Raw genomic sequence first — 25,114 nt, 5'->3', positions numbered from 1 at the left:
TTTACACATTGTTCCTGGTTTCTAATAAAGGTGCTTTTTTTGTGCCAAATGATGTTTTTCTAAATTTTGGAGATACTACACTTTAGGGCATATGGCAAGAATAGGGGTGCTAGCTACTATGATGTACACCAAAAAGCATTGTACAATTGGTTGAGAAAGCTTGTGAACATCACTGAGAATTCATATAGGCTACAGTTTCCCATAACTTCATTCTCTGGAATAAAAAGCTTTTCCAAAGCCAGTGAAGAATGGCTTTTGTATGGTTATAACATAGCTGGGAGTCTTTGAGCAACTATATTAAGGCCCCAGGTAGTAAGGACATAAACAGCGTTCTCCAAAACACGTGGACATGTGGCTCTTGACTGCTTAGCAGAAGTTGCACACTACCTGTCCAAATAGTAGCAGCAATGTTTGTTTTATTGGCTATAGAGTGATTGCTCATTTGGCTAGCTGTATGTTTCCCCTCAGATTTTAAAAGTACTGCAGTCAGAGGTATGTTTGTCAAGAGCAGAAGAGTCTGCTTCTTAATTGCTCCAAAGACATGGGTCTGGAACGTTTCTTCCCGGGGCTCCACTGAATGTAGACTCTGTCCCAATTAGAGTTTCCCAGTAAACAAATGTTAAACAAATAAATAAATAAAACTGTCTTTGACATTAAGTTCAGGATGGGTTGTAAGAACACTCTTGCATAATTTATATAGCTCAACAGGGAAGACAGCAGGACCAGCTGCTTTCTGAGGAACATATTATATAATGTATTTTTCTAGCTCGATTGAGATTGTTTTTAGCAAATCTGCACCTCTCCACATAAGAATAGGTTAGTATCTTTTAAAATTCATGCAATGACTGCCTACTAGAGTGTAACACAGATAAATTGTGTACCTGTTTATGGAATTTTTATAGTACCTTATAAAAGCCTACTATACTTTTAAGATGTATGCTCCAAGATAGGTCCAGTTTTGGGGAAAGATTTGTGCCACCCCACTTTTTTTTAAATATCAAGCAAGCATCTTCCCTGGTTATTTCTCCTTAGCCCATGCTGCTGCCTACATATAAAGTAGCTTTCTCATACAGGAAGTCCATTGAACATGTGGGGAGAAACAGACAAATATAGGCTTTGTAAAACCGAATTGGAAAGAGTCCCACAACCTCGTTGATGGTTGTGGCATACTAATGGCAGAAGACTGTATACTGAAAGGCATAATAATGTGGCAAGCCTGTTACATTGGGGATTGTGCAAACGTTATGGTATTGAAGTGGCTGAAAAACACTGGAAACGTGAGCCACAAAGCATCATATAAAATAATGAAGTTTATATCACATGGGGTCACCCATTACCAACAGTTCAAAAGATAGATGCTAGAAAACCAGATATAGTGGTCCAAGAAAAGATGACAAAAGTAGCATTGCTCACTGAAATCACCACACGCAGTGACTACAGTGTCTTGTGTACAGAGAGACACAAAGTCATAAAATATCAGGATCTGCAAGCAGAAATGAGGGCAATGTGGAAGAAAGATACCCATACAGTTATAATAGTAGAATGAGCAACATGGCTTATAAAAAAGAATCTACAATCATATTTAGATATGTTACTAACACATCTAACTCCATACGAATTGCAGGAGACATTACTGGGCACACTGTGGGTGCTGCACTTTTGGCTGACATCAAAGATTAACAACCACACAAAACTGACATCAAAGATTGACACAATACTAATTTCATGAACTTTAATCATACTTTGACTTAGGAACGGGGTCTATTCTCATCATGGTATTAGAAACCCAAAAGATTTGGAGAAATTAAAAAGGGAGAAGCCCATAAGCTGGAAATGAGAACTTTTTTTTTAATTAGTGAAAATATAACTTACTCTTGAATTTAATGTCACTTTAAGTGCAATGCTGTGTTTATACAGTGACCTCTAGCATAGATATTGGGGGAGAGGCTGACCTACCAAAAGACTTCTAGAAACTTAACTCTGAATGATAAAGAGAGATGATAAAATCAGCAAAAGGAGGCAAGTATTGCTGTAATTGAATACATCCTCAAGTCTTGGTGAGTACCTTCACGAGGTGAACTCTGTTTTTCACAAAATCTCACCAAGATAACACTGATATATAGACTGTATTTTATACAGAATAAATTTCAGACACCAGAAGCTAGTCTCCCTTTATAGGATCAATGGATTACTTACAGATACTGCAATAAAAACTCAATCCACCACCTTCTTACTGCCAATTCTCTTACACATTGCTGCTATCCTAACAATGTTAAACAGTACTCAAAGAAAGATACTCACCTCCTGCTAAAGTAAAATAGCTAAATTTGCCATCAATCTCCCTCATAAGACCCACCACTGTCATAGCTTAAAGCAATTAAAATGGCTTGAATTGCACAACTACCTAACATATGCACAACTAACTACAGCACACAAACTCATTCATCAGCCAGGAAAATGCCCTGAATTTAAAAACATATTACTGCCCAACTGTCCAGCAAGGGACTTCTGTTCTACTAACAAATTCTTAATACTCACAAATAAGTTAAATAATGTTGCAAGAGACTCACTCTGTTTCCAGTATCTCGCTAAACTCCTCAATAGTATCCCCACACAAAACTCTCTAACAAACACAACAGTTTTAAACCACTGCTTAAACAACATCTTAATGAGTCCTGCTCCTGCATGTGCTCATCACCAGGTTAAGACTTTGTGCTCACCATACGATATCTCCAAATACTCTCCTTAAACAGAATACTCTCATCCTCTTATTGAAATGACAAAGCAATTTTTATACATAACTGCCGCCTGTACAATCCACTAGGTTGCACGTGGGCTTTTAACTGGAATTAAACATAACGCAATGTAAAGAAATTGATCTTTTCTTCCCAGGCCTCTATTCAAAATGGATAGTACCCAGTCAGACTTTTCTGGTAAACAAAGACAAATAAATAATTGTCACTGTTGCAAATCATTTTATTTTATTTATTTTTATTTTATTTTACATTTGTTAACCGGGAGGATCCGACTGGATATATGTCCATTTTCAGCGGAGGCCCGGGGAGAAAAGCTCCAGACATGTAAAAAAACATTAATATCACAGAGTAATTATACATATTAAACTAGAACAAAATAAGTTATTCCATCAAATTTATATCGGATGTAAGTAAGATTAGGATAATAAGGAATATGTAGGATATTAGCCAGGTGCTTGGACACTAAGTCAAACAGAGAGTTAATTAGCCTGGGTTTAGACAATGGCAAGTTCGCATTTAACCCAGGTGTGTTTTTAGTTTAGTTTTAAATTGACTTAAAGTGGAGAGAGAGGTAATATCAGGGGGAAGTTTGTTCCAAATTTTCCCTGCAGAGTTGGTGAGAAGGGAGTCACCAGCTGAGTTGTTAGTTTTGAATGTCTGGATTAGGAGACGGTTGGATGACCTTAATGGCCGTGGGTTGTTACAAAGGGGAAGCAGCTTTTTGAGTGAAGGAGTATAGGTTGTATATAATTTTGTGGGTAAGGACTAGTAGGTTGAAAGAGATTAGGTTCGGTAGCTCAGTCCAATTGAGCTTGGCTAAATTGGTACAATGATGGGTCCTATATGGTGACCCAGTAACAAACCTAGCGATATGATTGTAGCAATTGGAGAGCTTGTTCATGACAGTTTTACTTATGTTGTGAAGTAAGGGGGATGAGTACAAGAGTGATGAGAGAAGGTGAGTCTTGGCAATGGCAATTTTGGCTTGGGGGGTCAAGAAGCTATTTATTCTATATAACGAGCCTAGCTTCTTATTGATGGTTTTAATCATTTGGTTTGCGTGTATATCAAATTTTAGATTGTTGTCTATAGTTACCCCTAATAATTTTGTCGAAAGGTCCGGAGAAATTATGGTCCCATCCTTAGCTTGGATCGTAAAGTTGATGGAGCAAGACCTTTTAGTCGGTGGAAACAACAACATTTTTGTTTTTTTAGGATTAAGTATCAAGCGACGACTAGAGAGCCAGTTTTCTATTTTGCTAAAAGTAGACTGGGTTAATAATTGTAACTCTGAGGGGGTTGTACCAGAGCATATCAACGTGGAGTCGTCTGCGTATTGTATACAACTGGCATTAGGTATGACTGTATGCAGGTCATTGATAAAGATGGAAAATAACAGTGGCCCTAAAATGGATCCTTGAGGGACTCCCAATGTATTGGGTAGTAACTTAGAGAGTTTGGTCTGCCATAAAACTGCTTGTTTTCTGCCAGATAGATAGGAACTAAACCATTGTATGGCAATAGTATCCAGACAAAGTGAAGGCAATGTGTTGATTAGAAGTTTATGATCCACCATATCGAAGGCTTTGGACAGATCCAGGAATAGTGCAGATGAGATATTATTATTATTTCGATAGGTGTTTATGGTATTAGAGAAGACAAGAAGGGCTGAGGTAGTACTATGGAGAGGTCTGAAACCATGTTGGGTATCAACCAATAGGTGGTTGACGAGTAGGTGTTGCATGAACTGTTTCTGAGCACATTTTTCCATTATTTTTGCTAGAGGGGAAAGTATAGATATGGGCCTGTAGTTAGAAATCTACACACCTAGTTTAAGAGGTGGTGACATAAAAACAAGAATAGAGTGTACAGGATTAAATGGATGCACTTGTTAAGGGCTGATGTAGGTAAGGGGTTAAATGAAGTCATCCCCATTGAACAATTATTAAGATCACGTGACCTTAAACATTACGTTATTTAAACGCATTGCCAAATGATGTAGAAATGGATCTGATGAAGTACTTTTGTGTATGAAAGCGCTTATTGTGGTTTTAAGTTACTTTTTACAAGTATTTTCTTATAAGTGTTTTACTTATTTTATTAAACTTTGGCTTGCTCAGCTAGACTCTCTGCATGGCCATCTTATTTTATTTTTTTCAGTTTTTTGTGCTCTGCTGGTTGCTCTATATATTTTCTTTAAACTTATTCTTTTCGGAATGCCAGCTAACACACTTATTTTGTTGGCATTCTTTTCGGAATGCTAAAATCACACTGTCATTTACAGTCAGCTAGATCTGTTTATTCCTCCTCCCCAGCGTTGACCTTCAATGCTGCTATAGCAGGTGTAGGTACAATTGCAGGGTTAGACATGAAGAAGGAATTGAACCTTGGCTCTAGATGATTGTCACTGTTGGAGTGACACCCCAACCCCATGTGCAAAAATGGGAAAAAGGGCTGCGGATGGATGGACATGAAGAAAATAAAGGGTAATATAAATTTTGGGTACTGCAGAAAAAAAAGCAACATCAGTATAGAATTATTACCTTATGTATGTCACAAATATATGCCAAAAAGTTGATGTATATGGCATTCAGCTACAGACACTGTAGGGTGTTAGCCACATTATTATGCAATAGTGTTGTAAGTTCAAGTTGCAATTTAAATGGATCTAAGGTCACCAGAGGGATGCACATAGTAACGTTTTTGTCAGCCTACAAATCAATGCACCCACAGTCAAATCTTATACTGATAGTGAAACATATTTAAAAACTTAATGTAGCAGTCTAGAGCACTATACTCAGGCTAGCATTTCTGATGTCAAAATTTTTATGTTACAACTGAGCCTAAGAGATCCAGGTACATGAATTAGGTTATAAAGTAAAATGATATTTACATTTATTGTCAGAGCCAATGTCATGGCATGAACAAAATGAACGGACTAATACAGGTGAAAGAAACAGATACCTGTGATACTGTCATATTTGCATACATGCAGTCAGTGCACTCAGCATGCCCATCGTGCCCACATAACTTACATACATGCCTGCAGTGCACTCATCATGCCCATGTAACTTATATACTTGCTTGCCATGCACTAATCATGACCATGATACTTACATACCTGCAGTTAGTGTGCTCAGCATGTGCATAGTACTGGCATACATGCAGTCAGTGCACTTAATATGAAATTAAACTTGTATACATGCAGTCAGTGTGCTCCGCATGCCCATGGTACTAAGAGTACATACATACAGTCAGTGCACTCAGCATGCCCATGTAACTTACATACATGCTTGCAGTGCACTAATCATGACCATGATACTTACATACCTGCAGTTAGTGTGCTCAGCATGTGCATAGTACTGCCATACATGCAGTCAGTGCACTTAATATGACATGAAACTTGTATACATGCAGTCAGTGTGCTCCGCATGCCCATGGTACTTACAGAACATACATACAGTCAGTGCACTCACCATGCCCATGTAACTTACATAGATGAAGTCACTGCATGCAGCATGCCCATGAAATTTACATATATGCAGCCAGTGCACTCATGAAACTTACATGCATGTATGTAAGTTTCATGGGCATGCTGATTGCACTGACTGCATATATGTAAGTATCATGGGCATGCTGAGCACACTAACTGCATGTATGTAAATATAATGAGCATGCTGAGTGCACAGACTGTATGTATCGTGGGCATGATGAGCACACTAAGCACATGTATGTAAATATAATGAGCATGCCGAGTGCACAGACTCCTAAGTATCATGGGCATGATGAGTCATTAATTTAACAATTTAAAATGAAAAAGTTAAATGTCACCTTTTTTTCACAGGGAGCATCCTGTGCTTTGCTTATGTGAAGGACAAGCCCACCCCCAGGCACCTTGGGCTTATATATACTAATTGCACAGATGCACCAACACAGAGATAAAGGATATTTGTAAAAACAAGTAAATCACTGCAAAATCACATTGAAAATCTACACTGGCTCTAATCTCCTATGAAAAATAACAACTGGAGGGTTCAATATCAGTGAGGTGAACTCAACTGATACAATTGTGCCCAGTTTCAACTCAACAAGTTATAGGGAAGCAATTTCACACGCATCATGTTTTGCAAAGTTGATTGCTCAGTGACTAAGAGAATTTAATATAATCTTATCCTATTTTCTATCAGGCAACATATTATAAAAAAGGTGGCTACCAATTCAGACAATGCCTTGCTTTTGTGAAGTTGTACTCAAAGCCAAAGCCACTGCTTTTCCATCTTCCACAAAAGACCTGTAAAATTCAAAAACTGGTAGTAAGTACAAAAAACAAAGAGACTGACAGAATCTGACACTTTCGACTAGGTTACTCTCAACAAAACTTGAATTTCTTCTACCAGTTTTCTTAACTTAGTATTCTGCTGTTAAAATTTGCTTTTAATCTCTTAGAGACATGCATACATTTGCTTTTGGTTTGTTTATATAAACCACAAAAATTACAAACAAAATAGCTGTGCTGCTGACTGGAAATCAGAATAACAATCACCAACATAACACATGAAATTTCAGCTAATGAAGATGAGTCTTCATTATTTTAGTAAACATGGCTTTGTGGCTTTGTCTGCTATGGGTTCTACCTTCTGACATGCATCCAATGAAACCGCAGCCTTGTAATAAATTGACGAATAAGAATAGCGCTCAACCTTCTACATCCACTGATTTTTCTTCAGCACCTTTTTGCCTCTTGGAACCACTGCCCATCGAAAGAGAAGTAAGAAAGGGACTGTCAAGAAGTGGAGTGAGAAGAAGACAAATACATCAGCAGAACCTCTCGGACAAGTCAACAGGTATGAATACTCACAACAAGAATACAATAACTTAATTTTCAGCATCTCTTCATATTATCCAATTGAGAAGCAGATAACACTGCTTAGCAAAGATTATCTTTTTTTCCAGCAAGACAGATCTAAATGATGTTTTAATTTATTTAAGTCTCTGCTTGTAACATATCCTTGTCTCTGCTATTTCCTGAATGGAACAGCTCCCATTCAGTTTTTAAGACACTCAGCATCTTTACACCCAACCCACCTCTACTCTTAGAAGCTTTTACTGAATTATGTGAAGATCAGTTTCGTAAAACATTAAATGAGAGGCACAAACTGTTATTTTATAATCTTACAGAAGGACAGATGAATGCTTTGAAAAAACTGCAAGATACCACCTACTTAGAAATATACCCAGCAGACAAGGGTGGATGCATAGTGATCATGGTAGACTCTTTAAGATGAATAATCTGTTGAGTAATGAAGCCACCTACATGCGGCGCTATAAATATCAAGCACAGGGCCAGATTGATAGGGTTAATTTTTTTTGTTTTGTATATGACCTTTTTAATGACTGGTCTGATTACACAAGATCTCTATAGCTACTTTATTTCAGACCATCCACTGATCCTGATATTGTATGGCCTACCGAAAGTGCACAAATACTATTTTGACCCACCAATGTGCCTCATCTTGTCCAGCAGAGGTTGGGTAACAAAACCGTTGTGTATTTTTGTAGCTAAAACTCTACAACCAATACCCGAAGGTGCACAGACAGTTTTAAAGGACACTAAAGAGTTTTAGAAGACCTATTCAGATGGTCTAAAGCAGTCAACAAAAACGATAAGTTTCTTTTTGTGACATTAGACATCACTTCTCTTTCACTGTAATTCATAACAAATCTGATATGGAGAATGTGAAGATGTTTTTACAAACAGTGACTTTTCAAATTCAAAAATAGAATTACTTTGTTCACTGTTATAAATGATATTGGAAAATAATGTCTTTGTGTTCGGCTTAGAATTTTATTTACAAAGATTTGGTGTCACAATGAGCACAGGCTGTGCGAATAGTTATGCCAAACTTGTTTTAACACAATGGGAACTCAAACAGGCACTTGCTATATGTTATTAAAAGCACTTTGTAGCCAATATTTTTTTACATACCACTATGACTTATTACTTAAAATTTACATATAAATATTCTGATAAATCTATTGAATTCTTAGATATTTCAGTAAATATGGATATGCTTTGCAAATTCACTACTAAGTTATACAAAAAAAATCCCTGTAAAAAGAATAGCACCTTACGTAAGAAAACTATGCATTCTAGGCACATTCCAAAAAATGTTTTGAAAGGACAATTTCTGAGATCCACGAGGCTCCATAATAATAATGATGAAGACTTAAATGCATTATTTGAGACAATGACACTTGATTTTCTGAACAGAGGTTATACCCTGAAGGAGACTGAAGACACAGTCTCTGAAGATCATTCAGGAAAACATAGTTTTGCTAAACCTTACTTTTCTGAACAAAGTGATAATTTACAAACTGTAGACAGTCAATCTCCTCACATAAAAGACACCAGAGTTTTATTCACTTTTTCTAGAGATATAAATGTGTGTGATATAATTAGAAAGAACTGGCCACTTTTGTTGGCTGATAAAGACTGAAAAACAATTTTAACCCCCAACTCCCAGATTCTCATTTAGAAATAATGCATCTCTGAAATGTAACTTTGTTACAAGCAACACTCTATATCTAAGTCAATGGAATCAGTACGAACAGGTACTTTCCTTGTAGGCCCAGTAGCGCATATAAATGCATTTTCATTAGCTCTTACACTGAACATTCAACTACTGGATATAAAATAGAACTAGATTTTTATGCAGACTGCAGAAATAAGAATCTTGTTTACTATGCAGATGCATGCACTGTAAAACGTTCTACCTAGGTCAAACGAATCAGATGTTAAATGAGAGAATACTTAAGCATAATAATGATATCAAAAATGTTAAGCCTAATAGTGCCCTAGCTAAACATATAAAGAAGTATGGTTAGGGACATCATTTTAAATTCTCAGTATTAGAACTCCTTGCAGATGGTATCAGAGGCAGGGATTTAAATAATAAACTGAAAAGAAAGAACTTAAAAGGATCGTAGAATTGCAGGCTGATAAGTACCTGGGTTTGAATGATTAAATATCTCTGAAACCAGTACTGAAATCACACTCTGTATTCTATTGAATGTACTGTATTCTATTGAATCGTATATCCATTTTATGTACATAGATTAGTACTAGGCTGTTTGTTCTCATGAACCATTTTAAGCCTACCTAATTACACCATGTGAGAATCAAACCCTGCAGCTTGTGTCTGTAAGGTAAACACTTTAACCATTATGCCAACCTGCCATAATCAAAGCATAGTTTTTATGTGGCATTTAAATTGCTGTTTCAGCTTTATCCATAGTTTATGTCTCTTCTTTTTTCGTGTCTTTTTGAATGATAGAGTGGTGTGTTACCATCTGTCATCCTGATTGGCTGGTTAGGTCCCCTTTTTAATTATATGTGCTGGAGATGCATTTTGATTTGTTAGTTTGTCTATAATGTAGATACTTAAACCATTTGTTCCTTAAATGTTTTATACGCTCGTTTCTTAGTGACTGTATATCTCTGAAACCCATGCTGGAATCACGCTCATTATTTCATTGAATGCACTGATTACTACTTTTCTGCTTCTTCATACCTGACTGCCATGTTATTATTAAACTCCTGGATAGTGTAGCGGTGTGTATAATATTAGAATGTTGGAAGGAGTTCCAGGATTAAACATTTCAAAATGAAGGAGCATGGAACTTGACAGAGAAAATAGTCAAGAAGGACGAGGTTGTATAATCAGTGGTCAAACAATAAAAGGAGAGAATATGGCTACAGAAAGGGAGAAATAACTTGAGCTAAAAATGCTAATAAAAAAGTAATAGTATAATGTGCAGATGCTGTAAAAAAGACTCAGAATGTATAACAAATCATGATCAACCACTGACAGATTTCAAGTGTTCATTTGGGGGAGGGTGCAGACTATGATCCAGTGGCAAGTACATTAGCTAGTAAGAAACAGTCAAAGAAACAGAGAGTCTGGCAGTTGACGCAGAGGGTTAAGGCTGTGAGGTTTAGTTCCTGTGGTACAGAGTTTGCTGCCCTCAGCCCTTATTTGTCTGCTGTGTGACCATGAGCAAGTCACTTAACCTGAGACTGCTGAGGACAACTGTGGATTTGAGCTAGGCTCTAAAGTGGTTCCCTCAACTGCAAGCCTAGTAACTACTTATAAACTTAGAAGATGCCACCAAATCTGTAATGCCCACCTTCTTTTGGTCTGGCAGTTGGTGACAGGGTTAAGACTATGAGCTGTAGTTCCTGTAGTATACTTGGGTGTCTTTTGATGTGACGTTATAAGGGTTCCTGTTCTGATGGCACATGCCGTAATGCAGTGTTTTTGTCACTTTGGTGCTGTCTCGCATCATATGCCTGTGATATCTATATCGGGATGACTTCTCTGGAAGTTCAGGAGTTGTTCTTGCAAAAGTCAATGTTTTCCAGTTTCTATATCTTTTATTTGTGTACTGCCTATTCCTTGCTTTTGACTCCAGTGTTAGGTGGGTCTATCCCTTTCACTCCCTCGTAAAACTGATAATTATTCCTCCAATGTTTTAAGTGTCTCTGTCCTCGATTATTTTTGAATTTGTCGCTGTTTTGTGCACTAGGCAAGAATTAGAATTATAACCTTGTCGTTTCAGAAAATGTTTATTAATTCACATTCTCTTATCCTGCCAATGTCTCAAGTTACACTAATATTTTAAATGCCTCTGATTGTCCCTGATTATTTCTGGATTGTCCCTGATTTGTTGAGAGCTACGCTAGTGTCTTTTGTCGAAAATGTTGTGCATGTAATTTAATAATGACAAAGCTACAGACGTCTTCTACTTCGGAAAATGTTTATTAATTCACATTTTTTTTTATTTTGTCAATGCCTCAGGTTAATAGTGTCAATATCTTGTGTCCTTGATTAATTCTGGTTTTGTCCCTCATTCTGCTCTGGTTTATCCTTGATTGTTTAACTCATAATGGCATTATTTTCCAGTCATGTTTCCACAACTGGAAATGAAGCACATTCATGGTAGTATCACTGCAGCCCTTGTATATTTTCTTTATAATGGGGCTTTTTGCTGCAGTTAAAGTGTGCTGTTTGGATTCTGAAGTAGGAAGTTAGGATTTCTTGTTCTACAGATGTCCCTTGTTGGGATATGGAATGTCTTCCTTTATGCTTTGTTTATCTTTGTGCTTAAAGATATGAGATCTTGCATTATTTGGTCATGACCGTTCTAAGACATATGCCTTTTGTTAATGTCACATCCTCTGTAAAAGTACTGAGTGCCATAGTTTGTATAACTTTTCAAGGCACCTTTGCCAGGTACAGAGCAGTGTGTAGGGCAGGGCTATTACACACCTGAAACTGTGACAGTGGAGAAGTGCAAGTAATATTGGCATGATTTATGTAGTTTATATAGTCATTGCTACTGCTTAGCTACATTTCATGCTTCAGTTGTAAAAGTGTTTTGCAAGTACATTTGTTAAGCTGGGTTTGTTTATCCTTAACATGGATTTTGAAATAAAATCAAGGGTGTTTTGAGCATACTGCAAATGTCATTTTGCAATGAAACATTCTCTCTTCTGCAACAGTGCTTAGGTGGGCGAGTGAGCACCGGAGGATTGCAAGTGTCAGCGTGGAAACAGGGGAGTGACAAACTTTCAGCAAGCTAAAGTACACTGAATTGGATCATGCAGGCCTTTATAGTGAGCAAAAGGAGCAGAGACGAGCAGAGGAAGATGGTGCATAGGCAGGAAATTTTCAGTGATGTGAGTAGGTTGTGGGCCTATTGCACCATTTCTTTGATTATGAGAAGATGGCTCTGTCACTTTTTTCTTTCTGTATTATAATCACATTTCTTTGTCTTTTTCAATAACAATCATGTCATAATGAGGGTCTATATTAGATCAGCGAATGCTTAAACAAGTGAACGCTGATTGATCGACCTTATTTTAGCGAATGTTCAAAATATCGAAGCAACAGAAACCCAAATTTTTTCCTAGGGAAAGAATTTGGTTGTCCGTTTCGGTTGCTTCGGTATTTTCAGTGCTGTGGTGGAAAGTTACGGGTTGGATTCAGGTAAGTGTGCGATTGTGTGGATGTGAATGTTAGGGTGGGTTAGGTGAGTTAGGGTTAGGGCTCGGGTTAGGTATGTGTGCGATTGTGTGGACGTGAGGGTTAGGGTGGGTTTAGGTGAGTTAGGGTTAGGGAGCGGGTGAGGTGAGTGTGCGATATTGACGGACCTTAGCGTTAGGGTTTGGGTTAAGGTAAATGGATAGTTAGTGGTGTGTGCATAGTTTAGTGTAGGGTTAGGTGTCAGATTTTAGGTGTATGTGTGTGGATTTCTGTTTGTTTGGTGTGCTTGTATTGTGTGTATGTGTTTTGGATCAGCAATTTTTTTCCCTAGGAAAAAAATTGCTGATCTGACAGTTCGAGATTGTAAGCTTTCACTTACATAAGGTTGATCAATCAGCGTCTGCTTTTTTAAGCGTTCACTGATCTAATATAGACCTCATAATGAGGACAGGGATATGGATATAGATGGCATCCAAAGAAGAGAAGGGGTTATACAATTTTTCAACCAAGTTGGGCAAGTGCCTTTGACTAGCTTTCTGTGAGGAGACATGAGCTAAAATATGCTTTCTGCAAGACCTGTGGCACAGATTTCACAATCCATCATGGTGAATGACATGATCTGCAGTGACATGCCAACAGTGAGAAACAAATACAGAACTGCATGCATGCAGATGAAAGGAATACTGCATTGTATGGAATGTTCTGGAATGTGGAGAGGATAAGATGCTCTCAGAAAAGTGACATGTGGAGTAACAAAGGCAGCCTGCATTACACTGTATGTTCTGGGGCCTCACTACCAGAATGACTCTGCTGCCAACTGTCAAATATTACCACTCTGTATGTATGTGTGTGTGTGTGTGTGTGTGTGTGTGTGTGTGTGTGTGTGTGTGTGTGTGTGTGTGTGTATATATATATATATATATATATATATATGGATCTACCTTAGTAGATCGACAAGTTAAAAAAGCGAAAACGAATTCACCGACGCCAGAAGATCGCAAATCACTTCACCGACGCCAGAAGATCGACAGTGCACAAACATGACATCGCATACACCCGACACATCATACCAACAAACTAAGCAAATCCCCTATCCAAAACCCACACACACAACACAAGCACACCAAAATCCTTACAAACGAACACTAACCCATACATACACAACTATCTACAACCCTAACCCAAACCCTTACCCTAAGGTCCATCACTATCGCACACTCACCTAACCCGCGCCCTAACCGTAACTCACTTATCCCACCCCTACCCCTACAGACCACCAACATCGCACACTTACCTTACTCGCACCCTTACCTAACCCGCGCCCTATCCCTAACTCACTTATCCCACCCCTACCCCTACAGACCACCAACATCGCACACTTACCTTACTCGCACCCTTATCTAACCTGCGCCCTAACCCTAACTCACTTATCCCACCCCTACCCCTACACACCGTCAACATCGCACACTTACCTTACTCGCACCCTATCATCCGTCACTACCGCATACTTACACATCCTTTCCCCATCGCAGTGTTCTCAGCGTCGGTGTCTTCCTCCGTCGGTCTTCTGCCTTGTCAATCTTCTGGCGTCGGTGAAGTGATTTGTGATCTTCTGGCATCGGTGAATTCGTTTTCGCTTTTTTAACTTGCCGATCTACTAATGTAGATCCATAGATATATATATATATATATATATATATATATATATATATATATATATATATATATATATATATATATAGATCTATTGATCTATTTCACTTGACCTAAAACTCATTTTACTGTCACTCATTTGACAGACACCTAAATTTCATTTGACTGACAACTCTTTTGGCTGACTCCCATTTCACAGACAGCTTACAATGCTGAATTTCAACATACTAAATCTTAAACCATAGACAAGCACACTTAGAACACCAATAACTAACCCTTTACAGAACTTAAAAAATACTTACTAACCCTCTTAACAGAAACGGGACAATGTACAACCAAACTAGGTAGGGGCCAAGCCCCTCCACACCCGAATGTGGGGGGCTGTGCTCCCCACACCCCCAATTATATATACTAACTCCAGGATCGCACTGCAGTGGGGAAAAGGGCATATACCTTTAACTTGCCTTACAGTACTCTACACATTGCCACTACTGCTGGGAAAACACAAAACATTTGCCAAATTACTTTAGATGCGTCCCATAAAAATGTAAATAGAAAAACCCACATTTAGAAACACTAGAACACAACTTTCTACATGACTATCAGAATTCTAACAGTCAGCATTATAAGTTACAGTAATTCTTTCTATCACAAGCAAGTCACAGATGAAGGAAAACCCACAACAAGTCTATGTCCTAAATGTCTGTGAAATGGGAGTCAGTCAAATGAGTTTTCGGTCAAATGAAATTTAGGTCAATTGGGTGTCAATCAAATGGATTTTAGGTCAAGGGAAGTAGACCCATCTATATATATATATATATATATATATATATATATATATATATATATATATATACATATATATATATATATATATATATATATATATATATATATACATATATGGGTCTACTTTAAAACATTGAAATTTCATAACATTGAAATTCATAACATTGAGACCATAACATCGAAAATATAAAACACTGAAAACAGAAAATAACGAAAACTCAGAACACTGAAACTTTGCTTCATAAGATTGAAAACTACAATGCGCATGTAAATAACATCCCCTCCAGCTATAAAAACACCAAACTAATAAACACACATTTAACTTCATTTCTGCAGGGGGGCAAGACCCACTACATCCCCCATAAATTAAATATACCAACTCCTAGATTGCACTACAGTGGAAAAAAGTTAATTTCCTAACCCCACTGTAACATGATCACCATACAGAATATAAAATATGGATGCGTTGCTTTCATGGAAGTTAAGTTAGTGTTCTGAGAAGTGCTGGGGGAAGTGAGTAGGGGAAAAAGTGTTTATTTTACCAATCTGTATGTGTGTTTAGACCATACAGGTAAGTGATATAGATTACACTCTTTATGGTGATTGTAATACAGTGAGGTTAGGAAATTAACATTTTTCCACTATAGTGCGATCTTGGAGTTAGTATATTTAATTTATGGAGATGTGGGGGGCAGAGACCCCCACATGGGGGGTGCAGGGGGGCTTGCCCCCCTGTAGAAATGTAGTAAGAAGAGTGTTTGTTAGTTTGGTGTTGGTAAAGGTGGAGTGGATGTTATTTACATGTGCATTGCAATTTTCAATGTTATGATGCACACTTTCAGTGTCCTGAGTTTTTGTTGTTTTGGGTTTTCAGTGTTTTGAGATTTCGATGATTTGGTCTCAGTATTTTAATTTCAATGTTATGAAATTTTAGTGTTTTAAAGTAGACCTATATATATATATATATATATATATGCAAAACATATATACATAGCACTTTTGGAGAATGGGACAGTTGTATGTCACTTTAATCATTGTACATAGCACCTTTGGAGCATGGGACAGTTGTATGTCACTTTAATCATTGTACATAGCCCTTTTGGAGAATGGGACAGTTGTATTTCACTTTAATCATTGTACATAGCACTTTTGGAGCAGGGGACAGTTGTATGTCACTTTAATCATTGTACATAGCACTTTGGAGCATGGGACAGTTGTATGTCACTTTAATCATTGTACATAACACTTTTGGGGCATGAGACAGTTGTATGTCACTTTAATCATTGTACATAGCACTTTTGGAGCATGGGACAGTTGTATGTCACTTTAATCATTGTACATAGCACTTTTGGAGCATGGGACAGTTGTATGTCACTTTAATCATTGTACATAGCACTTTTGGAGCATGGGACAGTTGTATGTCACTTTAATCATTGTACATAGCACTTTTGGAGCATGGGACAGTTGTATGTCACTTTAATCATTGTACATAGCACTTTTGGAGCATGGGACAGTTGTATGTCACTTTAATCATTGTACATAGCACTTTTGGAGCATGGGGCAGTTGTATGTCACTTTAATCATTGTACATAGCACTTTTGGACAGTTGTATGTCACTTTAATCATTGTACATAGCACTTTTGTAGCATGGGACAGTTGTATGTCACTTTAATCATTGTACATAGCACTTTTGTAGCAGGGGACAGTTGTGTGTCACTTTAATCATTGTACATAGCACTTTTGAAGCATGGGACAGTTGTATGTCACTTTAATCATTGTACATAGCGCTTTTGGAGAATGGGACAGTTGTATGTCACTTTAATCATTGTACATAGTGCTTTTGGACAATGGGACAGTTGTATGTCACTTTAATCATTGTACATAGCACGTTTGGAGCATGGGACAGTTGTATGTCACTTTAATCATTGTACATAGCACTTTTGGAGCATGGGACAGTTGTATGTCACTTTAATTATTGTACATAGCACTTTTGGAGAATGGGACAGTTGTATGTCACTTTAACCATTGTACATAGCAGTTTTGGAGAATGGGACAGTTGTATGTCACTTTAATCATTGTACATAGAACTTTTGGAGAATGGGACAGTTGTATGTCACTTTAATCATTGTACATAGCACTTTTGGAGCATGGGACTGTTGTATGTCACTTTAATCATTGTACATAGCATTTTTGGAGAATGGGACAGTTGTATGTCACTTTAATCATTGTACATAGCACTTTTGGAGCATGGGACAGTTGTATGTCACTTTAATCATTGTGCATAGCACTTTTAGAGCGTGAGACAGTTGTATGTCACTTTCATCATTGTACATAGCACTTTTGGAGCATGAGACAGTTGTATGTCACTTTAATCATTGTACATAGCACTTTTGGAGCATGGGACAGTTGTATGTCACTTTAATCATTGTACATAGCATTTTTGGAGCATGGGGCAGTTGTATGTCACTTTAATCATTGTATATAGCACTTTTGGAGCATGGGACAGTTGTATGTAAACTCTCCATTTTTATGCTTTTTGTTTTTGGTGAGTGTTCTAATTCTAAGACCAATGACGTTAGAAAAGGATACATTAGAACTAATTATAAGCCAGAATTCCATGAAAATTTCATGACCTTTTCATTATGAGACTTACCCCAATGAACCATGAAAAGGGGTTTCATATCATCAGTATTATACATTTCAAAACTCTCAATAACCAAGAATTAATTTTATCATCATATAGTCTTGATAAGTTTCATAGCTGAAAATGTTCAATTTTTCACTATTGTAACCCCAGAATTTAATGTATTCCAATACGCAGCTACTCTGTGGTCTAAATCAGTATTTTCATTCCTTCAATATGAATTCTGAATAGTTCAAAACAGAACAGGAGCCCAACAATAGCCAGCAGAAAAAGATGTTAATCCCAAAAAACACTTTCTTTTAACGTAGTCAATTTAATAAAAATTTTTCTCACGTTTTCGTCACTTTAAGTAAAGTAACTTCTTCAGACACACAGACAAACAGCAGTTACACAGTTTCTACAGCATTTAAACCATGTAGCATGAAGTCATGTGACTAATAGCAGCAATGAATTAAAGGTACAAAGCGCAATAATTCAATCACTATTGAAGTAAGTCTTAAAACTTACATACTAACTCAAATGAAAAGTGTGTATGCAGTCAGTATACAATATACAAGGATTGTGTTAATGTCATTAGTAAAAAGTTAAAAATACACTATCATGTAAGATTTCTTAATTTAAGCAAACATGAAATACCAATTCTCATTCAAGCCAGGCAAACAGAAAGCATTAAGTGCTAACTGCCATTCTAGTTCTCATACCTCTAATAGTACTGGATATGGGCCACCTCTAATGTCAGGAAGTACCTGATCAATAGCTTGGAACATGAAACTATGTCCACCATTTAATGAAACATGTTTTGTAAAGCATTTTCTGTTTTATTTTTGCTAATCGCATAAGAGTGTTGGTAAATTCTCTCACAAAGCTTCCTGTCCATTTTCCCTATATAGAAAGCCTGACATAAGGTACAGGAAGCTAAGTAAACAACACTCTTGGACTCACAATTCAACTTATGGTTGATGTAAAATTTACATGTATTCAATACTGTAAAAGAATTACCTGTTTTCATGTATTTACACATCCTACATGCTCCACACATAAAGGTTCCAGTAAGTCTAAAAGTAGATTTAGTGCTTTTAATTTCAAAAAAACTTTTTAAATTATTACCTCTTCTATAAACAATACTGGGTGACTGGCCAATTCTTTCAACTAGGGAAGAGTCCTTATAAAGGAAACTCCAATTTTTGTGGAGAATTAATTTAAGTTGGTCACTGTCTTTACTAAAGGTGGTTATAAAAGTATTGCATAAAGAGGTCTCCCTAGTTTGCTGAGTCATTGAAGGTTTTATAAAGGTAACCAAGTCACTGTTTGTTGACTGTGTAGTTCGAATGGCTATCTGGCTAGGAGGTGACTCTACCAGGTTAACATCAATGACAACGGAAGGTGAGGTCAAGAGGGTTGAACTATACCTCTACTCCATTTGTTTACGATTTCTTCAGTTAAGTCATTACTAGTAGTGTGAATAGTGTAAGTAAATTTAAAAAATGGTGTAGTAGAGTGTGTGAGTTAGACATTAGACACATACCTTCCATTAGAGCTAGTAATACTTTTTATAAACAGAGCAACATCACTATAGAACAGTTAAGAGCACTAAAACTACTTAGATCAGCTCATGTCTGTTTAGTTAAACCAGACAAAGGTGGTGGACTTGTTATCTTTGACATCACTGATTATAATAAAAAATGGAGTTAGCCTTGAATTGTCCGGTCTATGCTAAGGCATCTCTTAATGAACTAAATATTGCAACAATCAAGGATTAGAGTGTACTTCAGAGATCTGTTTATAGAAGCCAAAATTGACCTGGATACATTCAATTACATTAATATTCTCTACCCAAAAACACCTGTCATGTTCGGAATACCAAAGATTCATAAGAACCAACATGACCCTCCTATGCATCCACTTATTGACAGTCGAGGTTCCTTGACATATCCATGTGCAAAACTCATTGACTCAATATTACAAAAATATCTTAAACTTGAGTCACGAGTATGCAAAGATTCATGGACTTTGTTGAAAAATTTGAACATTTTAGAAGTTAACCAAGAAGACAACTTTCTTACCATCAATGTAGTCGACCTATACACTTCTATTCCACACTTAGAAGCAGTTGAGCGGGTAGAAGTTTATATGAAAAATAAAAAAGCTCCACAAAGGGATATTGACCTGGCAACTGCTTTCCAACAACTTTTTTTATTTTTAACGACAAGATCTATTTACAAAAACATGGAGTTGCTATGGGCTCCCCTTGCGGAGCGAGTGTGGCGAACATGTTTATGGCTCAGTGGGAAGAATATTTTGTATTCAATAACTCTGAAATTTACACTTCCTTCACTTTTTATACCAGATTTTTAGACGACATCTTTGTGATTTTTAAAGGAAATGAATCACAAGCTAAACAAATGATAGATTACTTTAACTCTACTACACCATTTTTTAAATTTACTTACACTTTTCACACTACTAGTATTGACTATTTGGACGTGAATATAAAAAAAGATATAGTAAATAGGAGATATGTTTCCAAAATTTATAGAAAACCTACACATTGCAACTCCTATTTACATTTTTCTAGTGCACACCCTTACAGGCAAAAACGTTCAATAGTGAAAGGTCAACTCAACGGAGTAGAGGTATAGTTCAACCACTCTTGACCTCACCTTCCATTGTCATTGATGTAAACCCTTTAGAGTCACCACCTAGCCAGGTTGCCATTCAAACTACACAGTCAACAAACAGTGACTTGGTTACCTTTATAAAACCTTCAATGACTCAGCAAACTGGGGAGACCTCTTTATGCAATACTTTTATAACCACCTTTAGTAAAGACAGTGACCAACTTAGATTAATTCTCCACAAAAATTGGAGTTTCCTTTATAAGGACTCTTCCCTACTTGACAGAATTGGCCAGTCACCCAGTATTGTTTATAGAAGAGGTACTAATTTAAAAAGTTTTTTTGAAATTAAAAGCACTAAATCTACTTCTAGACTTACTGGAACTTTTATGTGTGGAGCATGTAGGATATGTAAATACTAATTTAAAAAGCTTTTTTGAAATTAAAAGCATAGTGTAGGATTTGGAAACTAACGGTGTAATGAACAACTGGTCACATACTCACCATACGTGCCCTCTATTCTTCTTCCATACCCAAGTGGGGCCCCCTCAGCCCCCTGACCTGCGGAGCCTGGACTAAAGGGGGTGGTCTTCGCTGGAATGCAAAGGCTGCTGTCCTCTCTGCTCGATCTACATATTGACTAAATACCCTCAAAACCTTCCCCCCTGCCCCTCATCCGTAGAGAATACTTCACCTCAGAATTCTCCTTAAACATAATGGGATTAGTCGTTTAGATCTATAGGTAGTTCTAGATTCTGATTATAAGTGTGTTATCTATTAGGACGTGAGGGTTAGGGCTTAGCCGCTCTCCTCCTGATAATCTAAAATGTCCCTCCTTAACTTTTTATATTTCAATGCATCAAGTACCATGTAAGTACTGAGTATTTAACATCCCTCTCCTGAGCCATAATGCAGGTAGCTGAATCTAAAAGTTCATGATGTAGCTACGTTTGTAATGATGAGTCTTGTTGTGTTGCAATATAGAAAGCTCATTTTCTCTTTCTAATAATTAACTTTATTTAATTTAAAACCACATTGGATCAAAGCAAGCAATAAGTTCTTTGTGAAAAATCACTACCAGGTATAACCTGGGTTATTATTTAGAAACCCTGAGACCTTAGGCACAATACCTTTGTTAAGTTCTCGTCAAATATAAGTTATCCAACCCCAAAGTTTTATAAATCCATACAAGGCGCTTCAAAGGTGTTGGGTCTCAAGTAAGTCCTACCCGTCGGTCAGATCACGGTCTAAGTTATTCTGGTCTAACAAAATTACTTGGTAAACATCCAGTCCTGTGAAAGTAGAGAAGGAAAACCATTCCCCTGTGGGTCTTCTAGACTTCTACTTCTAGACTTACTGGAACCTTTATGTGTGGAGCATGTAGGATGTGTAAATACATAAAAACAGGTAATTCTTTGAATACATGTAAATTTTACATCAACCATAAGTTGAATTGTGAGTCCCAGAGTGTTGTTTACTTAGCTTCCTGTACCTTATGTCTGGCTTTCTATATAAGGAAAATGGACAGGAAGCTTTGTGAGAGAATTTACGAACACTCTTATGCGATTAGCAAAAATAAAACAGAAAATGCTTTAGCAAAACATGTTTCATTAAATGGCGGACATAGTTTCACGTTCCAAGCTATTGATCAGGTACTTCCTGACATTAGAGGTGGCCCATATCCAGTACTATTAGAGGTACGAGAACTAGAATGGCAGTTAGCACTTAATGCTTTCTGCTTGCCTGGCTTGAATGAGAATTGTAATATCCCATGTTTGCTTAAATTAAGAAATCTTACACAATAGTGTATTTTTAACTTTTTACTAATGACATTAACACAATCCTTGTATATTGTACACTGATTGCATACACACTTTTTATTTGAGTTAGTATGTAAGTTTTAAGACTTACTTTAATAGTGTTTGAATTATTGTGCTCTGCACCTTTAATTCATTGCTGCTATTAGTCACAGATTTGACAGGTGTACAAGACTGACAGTCCCCTGGTAGGGAAATTTGTCCTTTCCCCAGGGATTCTGTGATCTTGGACTTAATATATAATTAGTTGGAGGGTGGCGCACAGGCCCCACATAGGGGAGATAACTTGCTTTTTATTTTACATGCTCCAAGGTTAATCCTCAGTGCATGAGAAGTAGCCTGTTGATGTCTCTGTGTTGACATTATGGAGATCGATATTTCATCCATTTTATATACAATACTATATCTATATATGTATGTATGTATATATATCTATATATATATATATATATATATATATATATATATATATATATATATATATATAGATATATATATATATATATATATAGTTATGCAATATCTATACATATACATATATAGATATACAATACTATATATATATATATATATATATATATATATATATATATATATATATATTAGTTCTGGTTTAAGCACTTGGGCTTCAGGCCAGTTATTTTACATTAAGAAGGTTCGTGGTCTGCACTCTTGTGGGAGGAGAGGCTGGACTCTGCCTTTCTGAGCTGGGAATTTCCGGTTAAAGACCTATAGTGCCTGCATATTTGAACTGTTTCTTACTGAAATTGTTACACCTTGTTTGCTGTAGCATAGACTAGAACCAGGCCTGCTGAATCTAGCTTTGTTTGTATGCTTGTTGTTTGTTTGCTTGTTATTTCCCTGAAACACTAATTCCACCTAAAACATGGCTTTTCAGCGCTTCTGTGGATCCCTAGTGATATTTGCATTGCTTACTGTACTTATTTCCTTGTTTCACTTGAAAGAAAGTTACTGTTTGTCGTTTTTTGCATTTACGTTACCTGTAACACATTGCATTTAAGTTACCTGGCACTTGCTCACTAAAGCAATTATATAAGTCAGCACTAAAAAATTAAAAGCACTACACCCTCACAAACTCCCCTTGAGTGCCTTGTTCCCCATTGGCCCTTTTTTTCAATTATAATGGAATTCCCAATACTATTCTAGCATGTCCAATGGTCAGTTGTCAATCTCCTCTCCGGTCCAGCTGGTGAATCTGGGAATCTTGAGGCAATGTTACAACTGCCTCATGTACACAGACAACCCTCTCCTCCTCCCAACAAATTCCAACACATGTGAGAGATGCAACCATATAGCCAAACTGGAGGCTAAGCTCTCTCAACTCAGTACTGGCGTAACCAGTCAGGAGGAGAAGGAAACCACACTCACTACAATTCCAGTCTCACATAGACCTACCATGACAGCAAACCAAACACATAAACACACAAAAACATACTCGAGGCTCTAAATAAAAATCTGCCTAAGCAGCAGAGACCTCCAAAGCAGACACCCAAGCAACCGCTACCCCAAAACAAAACACGTGCAACACATAGCTCACAAAGCCAGTGTGCCGAACAGTCACAGCCCTTAAAGCTAAACAACACACCTGATACATTTGTAATAGGTGACTCTATCGTCAGGCACACTGACGTCCCACTCACCAGGCTGAACAAGGAGAAGGTCACGGTGAGCTGCCTGTCGGGCGCTAGGATCCGCCACATAACACAAAGCACTGAGGTCACTCCAAGGCAAGTACAAATATGACTCAGTCATTGTCCATGCTGGTGTGAATGACCTGAGATGTACCTCCCTGGACTACATGAAAAGAGACATAGAGGAGCTCTCTGATCATGTAGCCCAGGCCGGTATGACCCTGACCTTGAGAAGCATCTTACCCTCACCAAGAATGATGCCACAATATGAAGACAAGATGATCAATTTCAACAATTGGCTTAAGTATTGGCGTCATTCAAAGGGGATCCAATGCCTGTTGGCCTGGGATGACATGCTCGACAAGCTACGATGCTTCGCTAGGGATGGCTTGCACCTGTCACCCCTGGGCTTTCGGATATTGGCAAAGGCTCTTGCTACCCCCATAGTGCCTTTTTTAGGCAAGGCTCAAAAGACAGACCCACCTCCATAGGTATCACAAGGGATAAGAAACTAAGAGTAATGCTACTCAATGCCAGAAGTCTAAACCTCAAGATGCACGCACTCGAAACTCTCCTTAGCATGGAGAACATCGATATCTGTGCAGTAACAGAAACCTGGTTCAAGGCTCCCGAGAGTACCCCAGCACTACCAGGTTATACCTCATACCATGCTTTTCGGCCCCAAAACTTGGACCGAACCACAAAAGGAGGGGGGTATCAATATTCGACAAAGATACCCACACCTCCAGGTTGGTGGCACAGCACGAAGCATCAGAGACTATCCATGTGTGACTAACAGTGGGTAAAACTGCCTTCCAGTTTATAGCCTGCTACAGACCACCCTCCCAAACCCAGGAACCCCACTCGGCCTTCCTGAGAACACTGGAAAATATGAAGGTCTCTCCAAACACCATTATATTGGGTGACTTCAACTACCCAAACATAGACTGGGAGCATTACTCTAGCTCCAACACCCTAGCCCAAAGGTTCCTAGAATTTATAAACTCAAATGCTATGGAACAACTTGTTACCACTCCCACAAGAGGGGAAAACATACTGGACCTGAGCATCACCAACATGGGGACTCTATGCTCCAGACCAGAAGTGTATCCCTCACTGGTAAGATCAGACCATAAACTAAT

The 25,114-nt window shown here is 37.6% G+C and overlaps 1 long non-coding RNA gene across 4 annotated transcripts in view; it reads left to right on the top strand.

Moving 5' to 3' along the window:
- LOC122811334 overlaps positions 1-25,114 on the top strand; it is a 590,182-nt gene that overhangs the window by 75,918 nt on the left and 489,150 nt on the right. For 2 of the 4 annotated variants that reach the window (XR_006366238.1, XR_006366239.1), the window contains exon 2: positions 7,484-7,600. The exons of the other annotated variants lie outside the window; for them this stretch is intronic. This is a non-coding gene — a long non-coding RNA (uncharacterized LOC122811334). The remainder of the gene's footprint in view (positions 1-7,483; positions 7,601-25,114) is intronic. 4 annotated transcript variants of the gene reach the window in all.

This window comes from Protopterus annectens, chromosome 1.part1, assembly GCF_019279795.1.
Source record: "Protopterus annectens isolate FY-2018-M chromosome 1.part1, PAN1.0, whole genome shotgun sequence".
Classification (NCBI taxonomy): Eukaryota; Metazoa; Chordata; order Ceratodontiformes; family Protopteridae; genus Protopterus; species Protopterus annectens.
The sequence above is the reverse complement of the archived record's forward strand: the minus strand, read 5'-3'. Positions and strand labels throughout refer to the sequence as shown.